Source organism: Schistocerca cancellata, chromosome 12, assembly GCF_023864275.1.
Source record: "Schistocerca cancellata isolate TAMUIC-IGC-003103 chromosome 12, iqSchCanc2.1, whole genome shotgun sequence".
In the NCBI taxonomy this organism is placed as follows: domain Eukaryota; kingdom Metazoa; phylum Arthropoda; class Insecta; order Orthoptera; family Acrididae; genus Schistocerca; species Schistocerca cancellata.
This window is the reverse complement of record NC_064637.1, coordinates 38,848,174-38,857,522: the sequence shown is the minus strand read 5'-3', so window position 1 is coordinate 38,857,522 and position 9,349 is coordinate 38,848,174. Positions and strand designations below refer to the sequence as shown.

At 47.3% G+C, this 9,349-nt stretch overlaps 1 non-coding gene across 1 annotated transcript; it reads right to left on the bottom strand.

Annotated features, from left to right (window-relative positions):
* Positions 1–202: 202 nt before the first annotated feature.
* On the bottom strand, positions 203–277 carry Trnat-ugu (transfer RNA threonine (anticodon UGU)). Its single transcript has one exon. It is a non-coding gene; the product is annotated as a tRNA-Thr (tRNA).
* Between the last annotated feature and the right edge of the window lie 9,072 nt (positions 278–9,349).

The following is a 9,349-nucleotide window of genomic DNA, read 5'->3' as shown; positions in this document are numbered from 1 at the left end:
CATTCCCGAATGGAAGAAGGAAGGGGCTAAATCATGGTGGTAGCAGAAGAACACTCCCACACACTGTACAAACCGTTTGAAAATGGTCGCTCAGACTGAACAGATGATGTGTATAGTGAAAGTGAATAAAATGATAACTAAATGGACACCCTAGCTGCAAACAGGCGTTGATGTACTTCCTTGGGGACATGTTGAAAATGTGTGCCCCGACCGGGACTCGAACCCGGGATTTCCTGCTTACATGGCAGACGCTCTATCCATCTGAGCCACCGGGGGCACAGAGGATAGTGCGTCTGCAGGGACTTATCCCTCGCACGCTCCCCGTGAGATCCACATTCACAACATGTCCACACCACTACATTCGTAGTGCGCCTAATAGATGTTTGTCCATCATACTCATTACTCGTGGCAGATTAATCTACCAAGTCCCGTCCGAGTTGAGGCATAGCGTGTGCGTTCGCACAAGAAGGTCAATGGCCGGGAGGCCATATTTTAACTATATATGACGGTAGTATCTGTTCCCGAAAGAACAGCAGGAGATCCCGGGTTCGAGTCCCGGTCGGGGCACACATTTTCAACATGTCCCCAATGAAGTACATCAACGCCTGTTTGCAGCTAGGGTGTCCATTTAATTATCATTTCATTTCTGGCAAAGCTGTATGGTCATCCACGGTAACTGTTCTTTCGGGAACAGATACTACCGTCATATATAGCCGGCCGCGGTGGTCTAGCGGTTCTGGCGCTGCAGTCCGGAACCGCTGGACTGCTACGGTCGGAGGTTCGAATCCTGCCTCGGGCATGGGTGTGTGTGATGTCCTTAGGTTAAGTTAGGTTTAAGTAGTTCTAAGTTCTAGGGGACTTATGACCTAAGATGTTGAGTCCCATAGTGCTCAGAGCCATTTGAACCATTTCGTCATATATAATGAAAGTGAATAGACGAACAAAACAGGAAACTGAGTCTCCCTCGAACGAGAAATTGCCAAGAAAACAGATTTAAGGAGTTAGAGAAGACTTACAAATAAAAAAATAAAAGAACAAACAGCAGCAGAAAGTTTCGTGTAAGAAAAGGAGAAAATTAGAAGACTTCCCAAAAAAATTTGTGAAGAGAGGTATGAAATGATCTGAAGGAAGAAGATAGGGAAATGATTTAAGAGGAACAGCAAATGAGGAGGAATCGCAGCTGCCACAACGGAGAAGTGTAAAAAAATAAAGTGAAGGTCGGAAACTGTAGAAAAGAATATGTGAAGCGAGACACAGAGCACACGTGGCGCGTGTAGCGTAAGACGTACAGCGGTCGCTTGTAAGACTGGGGTTTTGCTGGGCAGATATATTCGCGTCGGAGCCCACGTCTGTGTGCGGTCTGGATGGGGAGAGCCGCCAGGGAAGAGGGGGGGGGGGGAGGAGTTGGACTGTGGGGGATGAAAAGTCGCGCGTGACCCGAATCCCGGCCGGGTTTTATTATACACCCCCACATCGGCCCTGTCCGAGGTCCCCCCCCCCCCTCCCCACAGCGGCTGGAGAACGGGGGGAGAGGAGGCGAGAATAGGAGACGTCTTCTTCTTAAAGCAGGCGATGCCCCTCCGGAAGAACGCAGCCCATACTGTGCCACCGGCGGCGATACACTGTCACATGTCATTGGTGCGCATGCGCACTGAGTTTACTGGACCTTACCAGACTTTCTGGCAGGTTAAAACTGCCTGCTAGACTGGGACACGAACGTGGAACCTTTCCCTTTCGCGAGTAATGGTGTTACCGACTGAACCGCCTGAGCACTGCTCACGACCCACCCGCAAAGTTTTGCTTCCGGCAATACTTTTATACGAGGGCAGTTCAATAAGTAATGCAACACATTTTTTTTTCTCGACCAATTTTGGTTGAAAAAACCGGAAATTTCTTGTGGAATATTTTCAAACATTCCCGCTTCGTCTCGAATAGTTTCATTGACTTCCGACAGGTGGCAGCGCTGTACGGAGCTGTTAAAATGGCGTCTGTAACGGAGATGTGCGTTGCAAACAACGGGCAGTGATCGAGTTTCTTTTGGCGGAAAACCAGGGCATCTCAGATATTCATAGGCGCTTGCAGAATGTCTACGGTGATCTGGCAGTGGACAAAAGCACGGTGAGTCGTTGGGCAAAGTGTGTGTCATCGTCGCCGCAAGGTCAAGCAAGACTGTTTGATCTCCCGCGTGCGGGCCGGCCGTACACAGCTGTGACTCCTGCAATGGCGGAGCGTGCGAACACACTCGTTCGAGATGATCGACGGATCACCATCAAACAACTCAGTGCTCAACTTGACATCTCTGTTGGTAGTGCTGTCACAATTGTTCACCAGTTGGGATATTTAAAGGTTTGTTCCCGCTGGGTCCCTCGTTGTCTAACCGAACACCATAAAGAGCAAAGGAGAACCATCTGTGCGGAATTGCTTGCTCGTCATGTGGCTGAGGGTGACAATTTCTTGTCAAAGATTGTTACAGGCGATGAAACATGGGTTCATCACTTCGAACATGGAACAAAACGGCAATCAATGGAGTGGCGCCAGACCCACTCCCCTACCAAGAAAAAGTTTAAAGCCATACCCTCAGCCGGTAAAGTCACGGTTACAGTCTTCTGGGACGCTGAAGGGGTTATTCTGTTCGATGTCCTTCCCCATGGCCAAACGATCAGCTCTGAAGTGTATTGTGCTACTCTTCAGAAACTGAAGAAACGACTTCAGCGTGTTCGTAGGCACAAAAATCTGAACGAACTTCTCCTTCTTCATGACAACGCAAGACCTCACACAAGTCTTCGCACCCGAGAGGAGCTCACAAAACTTCAGTGGACTGTTCTTCCTCATGCACCCTACAGCCCCGATCTCGCACCGTCGGATTTCCATATGTTTGGCCCAATGAAGGACGCAATCCGTGGGAGGCACTACGCGGATGATGAAGAAGTTATTGATGCAGTACGACGTTGGCTCCGACATCGACCAGTGGAATGGTACCGTGCAGGCATACAGGCCCTCATTTCAAGGTGGCGTAAGGCCGTAGCACTGAATGGAGATTACGTTGAAAAATAGTCTTGTGTAGCTAAAAGATTTCAATGCTGAATAAAACAACCCCTGTTTCAGAAAATAAATGTGTTGCATTACTTATTGAACTGCCCTCGTATAAAGCGCCAAAGAAACTGGTACAGGCATGCGTATCCAAATACAGAGATATGTAAATAGGCAGAATACTGCGCTGCAGTTGACAGACAAGTGTTTGACGCATCTGTTACATCGGTTACTGCTGCCACAATGGCACGTTATCAAGATTAAAAGGAGTTCGAACGTGAAGTCGCCGCACGAGCGATGCGACACAGCATCTCCGAGATAGCGATGACCAATTTTTCTGTGCGACGATTTCACGAGTGTCGCCAGCCGGGGTGGCCGAGCGGTTCTAGGCGCTACAGTCTGCAACCGCGCGACCGCTACGGTCGCAGTTTCGAATCCTGCCTCGGGCATGGATGTGTGTGATGTCCTTAGGTTAGTTAGGTTTAAATAGTTCTAAGTTCTAGGGGACTGATGACCTCAGATGTTAAGTCCCATAGTGCTCAGAGCTATTTGAACCATTTTGAAATAATGCCGCTGCTCATGTGAATAATCTTTGTAAACACTTAACATCGTAGGAGCAGAACTGTCAAACTACTGTCAAACCATAATTAACAACCCGGCTGGGTCGGAGATTTTCTCCGCTCAGGGACTGGGTGTTGTGTTGTCCTAATCATCATCATTTCATCCCCATCGACTCGCAAGTCGCCGAAGTGGCGTCAAATCGAAAGATTTGCACCAGGCGAACGGTCTACCCGACGGGAGGCCCTCGTCACACGACATTTATTTATTTTATCAATATATTTACGTGATTTACCGTCTTAGCAAAACAATGATAGTTATAAGAGAGTTCACTAATGACGTAATATGGATGTCACATCATTCTAGACTTGTGTACAATACAGTCACTTTAATGCAAATGACAATCGAATTGTATTCGCAGGTACTTGACAGTGGCGATAAATGCCGAAACAGTGCGTCGTTAATGAAGATCATTTATTAAAAGCAGCTATTTTGCTACAGCTTTCTAACTAATTAGTTACATGTCACACGATATCTATGGATTCAAAAGTGGCTCTGAGCACTATGGGACTTAACATCTTAGGTCATCAGTCCCCTAGAACTTAGAACGACTTAAACCTAACTAATCTAAGGACATCACACACATCCATGCCCGATGCAGGATTCGAACCTGCGACCGTAACAGTCCCGCGGTTCCGGACTGCAGCGCCTAGAACCGCAAGACCACCGCGGCCGGCGATATCTATGGAGATGTGGAATAAGTCATTTTGCAGGCGATGTATACATGACCTGTTTGTATGCACACTTGTTTCCCTAAACTGAGAGAGAGTGAACATGTTTGTCATTAGTACCTCTCGCATGACAAGTGATAAACTTGAACTGTGTTTTCATTTTTTTTACTTTTAAAAACTACACGTTCTACCAGTATTTAATTAAGTATTCTACTGTGGTACCGGGGTAATGAACGAGAACAAACGATTTTAGACTAGATTTACCTTATGCTTAGCTACTTGTCAGACGTTTTATGTTAGCGGACAGATGTTGAACGCGAGCGTTAAAATCGGACGTAACATGGACGGCTGTTCATGTAATGTGCCGGGAAGTTTCTTATCTGCCGGGAAGTTTCATCTGTTCCTATGTCATCGAGTTTCCTGTGCAACCGCCATATCAGTGTAATACTGAATGTGCAATACTATTCAAAGCTTAATCACAAAATAAACTCGACAGCTTGCATTTATAAGGAACTTCCTATCTTGGTGTACCAGTGAGCAATTGTTATCCGATCTTAAACGAAGTCCTCACGCTGCGATATCCAGAAAATCGGTAATAATACGCGATCTATAGAGCGTGGTCTCTTAATTCTGGTCTTAAGCGGGGGGAGATTGTCCCCATTAACAGCTGAAGAGCAAAACACTTGGCTACCGACAGAACGAAACACCTCTTACAGTTGAACCCTCTCCGAAATGCGATTGCAGCACAGTTCAAGACGATAATCTATAGTTCAGTGCAGTGTATCTAAAAAAAAATACTTCTTTAAGCTAACAAACCCTTAAGCGTAGTTTTACGTTAATTTAACTTCGTAAAATGAACCTTTGATTGCAGGTAAGAGTGGTGTACCTTGTGGATATTGTACCTAGGCACGCGGCATATTCTACTGTTGCCAGATATAAGGTTGTGCTTTGTGCAGCAGGTGTAAAATTTTCAGCTTTACACATTCAGTTGGTTGTACCAAATTAAGCCGCGCGGAGTGACCGCGAGGTTTGAAGCGTCATGTCACGGATTGCGCGGCCCCTCCCGCCGGAGGTTCGAGTCCTCCCTCTGGCATGGGTGTGTGTGTTGTTCTTAGCGTAAGTTAATTTAAGTTAGTTTAAGTACTGTGTAAGCAGTTTGGTTCCTTAGGAATTCACAGACATTTGAACATTTGTACCAAATTAAAACTATTAGGAAGATATTCTTAGCTATTCAGTTACAGAATTTTATGATGGGGAAGACTAGCTATAGAAAGTGATTTCGTGCAATACTTTAGCAGTAGCAATTAAATTCTGCCACCTAATAACGGAGATTGCGGCAGATGGTCGATGCGAGGCTAATATAGTACGTGTGTTTATGCTCTACAAAAGAGCTTTCTTATCAAAGGGATAGCAAATACTGGAACGAAATTAAGAAAGAATATATCGATTCATGGCATGGAAGTAAAAGATAGATTGTAGAGTAACAGAAGGAAAACAAGAGAACAGAAGTATTTGAAGTGTGGTGCGACAGAAGAAAGTAACATTGAAGTTTACATAGAAATGAAAGATTACTGATAAGACGGATCTTTCCAAACAGCGTGCAACTGCTCCTAAGACATCGAGGAACATGTCACTCGACACTCAAAGCTATATTAGAAGGATCGAAAATCACAGAAGTAAAAAAATTTAGAACATGGGTGACAGATTGCTCAAAATGTCCGATGTAGAGATGGAAGATGGCACAAAAACAGTACAAAGACGTTTTGAAACGTTTCTGTTCTACATAGCCATTTTAATGTGTTATTTTACTACCCAATTTTGTCTTTTCACACGCTTTCTCTTCCTGTCATCTCCCATTCGTGCGGAGTGCACTGTACTAAGTGACGCGTGGATCGCATGTAGAGTGCACTACAAACTAAACGGTAGAACCTGATTACCACAGTGTACGGATATTGATTACCTGTGTCGGCAGCTACTGACTGTATAATGTAATTTCTGTTGGCGGCAGTGACGAATGGTGGCCTTCATTTTAGTTGACGTCGTAGTAAGAAAGTTGCCATCCAGTCTGTAGAAAATAATTTTACGACAGATGATGATGACCAGGTAATGGGAACCCGTAATAAATAAAAAATTGCTTTACGAGCAGCTCCTCGTAGTTTTTAAATACGACTTTTCTTCCAAATATTTACAAGCTGTGGGGCGCCAACTGAAAAAAAAAACTTAAAAAACTTCACTTAATGTTGTTCGGCGAGTTTCATTTCAGAGTGTTCCCTAGAGGAGGACACGTTAAAGCCTGGAAAGCGATTCAGGCAGTGTTCTCGCTATTGAGAAGTACTACCGAAATTTCTAGAACGCAGGGGATTCGGTTCGCGAACAAAGGCTGCAGCTGGCGCCTTGTGAGGTAAGCAAGCAGCCACAACCCTCTCCTTCCCTTCCGCTGTCGCGTCGTAAACAAAACCGAATCGACACAGCAAGTCGGCGCTGCACCTGATCCCCCAATACACCCTAACGCCCTTTTATTTTTCCATTCGAGCGTCAATAACGGTTGGCGGAGGGAAAAAAACCGCCAGCCACGCTAGCGTCTCACAGAGCCATCACATCCGCCTCCCCCCTACCTTTCTGCTGAGGGAATGGTAGGGGGGTGGGGGCGGTTGTGTAATAAGGCCGGTGTTGCTGCGGGCACACCCCCACCCCAGCGATCGTCCTCAGGGGAGGGCGCCCTCTTCTCACCTTAAGCCGGCGCGGCCTGCATCCGCTGAGACAAGCACAATCTCCTCCTCCCTCCTCTTCCACCCCCATCCTTGCAGCCACTACACCTCCACACCTCTCTCTTTCCGCGCTGGCTCACTTCTCTCCCGACCGGAAGAATTCACGCGCGAAGTGCGAGACAAGGAAGAGGGAGAGAGAGAGCGCGAATAGGTAGTGGCGACCCTGCCAGGAAAGAAAGGGGAGGGGGTGGGGAAAACACTGGCTCAGCCCCTCCCCCCCCCCCTCCGTCATCCCGTTACGGCCCTCTCCCCCTGCTGCCGCCCCCGCACTCTCGAGCCGTGAGATCCGCTTACCTTCGTCATTTCTGCCCAGGTGGCAAGTTATCCACCCCCTCAGCTCGCCGCCCTGAGCTACCGGCGTGATCTACTCCGGCGCCTCTCCAGCGCGCCTGGAGCCTCCAGATATTGCCCCCTGAGGACTCGTGCCGGGGGAGGACCCCAGGATACAGAGAGATGCCGCCTCAGCCCCTGGAAGTCGCCTCAGCGCTGAGACTATGGTATGGCGAACTATTTGATGTGGTTTGTTATTCATGGGTTACGTTTCGTATTTTAACATTTTCGTATGTAACTCGCGTTTTCTCCTGCTCATTTGTGAATATTGCATGTTGTTATGCTGCTGTGGCTTAGACACGCGTTTCGCTGAACAATTTACCTTTCTGATGCCCTTTTGACTGTTGTTTGTTTCACTGTTTTGTTTTAGTGTAACGGTCGCGAGCTTCCAATTTGCTAAACTACCGAACGTAATCCATAAATAAAAACCACACCAAACAGTTATCGATACCAAAGCTTCAAAAATCATTGCCAATGGTTATAGGTCATTTCAATTACACGAAAACAACAAAACCCGTCTGGCGCACAAACACAAAAGAACCACGGATCAAGAAAAGATAAAGCGATGGTAAGACCAAAAAAGGGTCATATACCACGATTTCACCGGAATATGTATTTTAAAAGGTGGTATTAGAAACAAAAATTAGATCCAGACAATACCCTAACAACCCTTATGCTTGCATATGACATGGTGTTCTACTTTAGACCTGTACCTGATTTCTGTTGGTAGCCACAAGATACACGCTACACACTACGCAATAATAAAATATAAAGTTAACATGTAATTTAAATAACAATAGAATCCGATATAACATATTTCCTAACAAAATATAATCTATGAGTATGTATTTCAGAAAACTGTGTTTCGGCGTTAAAGAAAAAGGATGACTGTGTTCTTGCAAAAAGGCTAACTCATCAATAATTCATTATACACTCCTGGAAATTGAAATAAGAACACCGTGAATTCATTGTCCCAGGAAGGGGAAACTTTATTGACACATTCCTGGGGTCAGATACATCACATGATCACACTGACAGAACCACAGGCACATAGACACAGGCAACAGAGCATGCACAATGTCGGCACTAGTACAGTGTATATCCACCTTTCGCAGCAATGCAGGCTGCTATTCTCCCATGGAGACGATCGTAGAGATGCTGGATGTAGTCCTGTGGAACGGCTTGCCATGCCATTTCCACCTGGCGCCTCAGTTGGACCAGCGTTCGTGCTGGACGTGCAGACCGCGTGAGACGACGCTTCATCCAGTCCCAAACATGCTCAATGGGGGACAGATCCGGAGATCTTGCTGGTCAGGGTAGTTGACTTACATCTTCTAGAGCACGTTGGGTGGCACGGGATACATGCGGACGTGCATTGTCCTGTTGGAACAGCAAGTTCCCTTGCCGGTCTAGGAATGGTAGAACGATGGGTTCGATGACGGTTTGGATGTACCGTGCACTATTCAGTGTCCCCTCGACGATCACCAGTGGTGTACGGCCAGTGTAGCAGATCGCTCCCCACACCATGATGCCGGGTGTTGGCCCTGCGTGCCTCGGTCGTATGCAGTCCTGATTGTGGCGCTCACCTGCACGGCGCCACACACGCATACGACCATCATTGGCACCAAGGCAGAAGCGACTCTCATCGCTGAAGACGACACGTCTCCATTCGTCCCTCCATTCACGCCTGTCGCGACACCACTGGAGGCGGGCTGCACGATGTTGGGGCGTGAGCGGAAGACGGCCTAACGGTGTGCGGGACCGTAGCCCAGCTTCACGGAGACGGTTGCGAATGGTCCTCGCCGATACCCCAGGAGCAACAGTGTCCCTAATTTGCTGGGAAGTGGCGGTGCGGTCCCCTACGGCACTGCGTAGGATCCTACGGTCTTGGCGTGCATCCGTGCGTCGCTGCGGTCCGGTCCCAGGTCGACG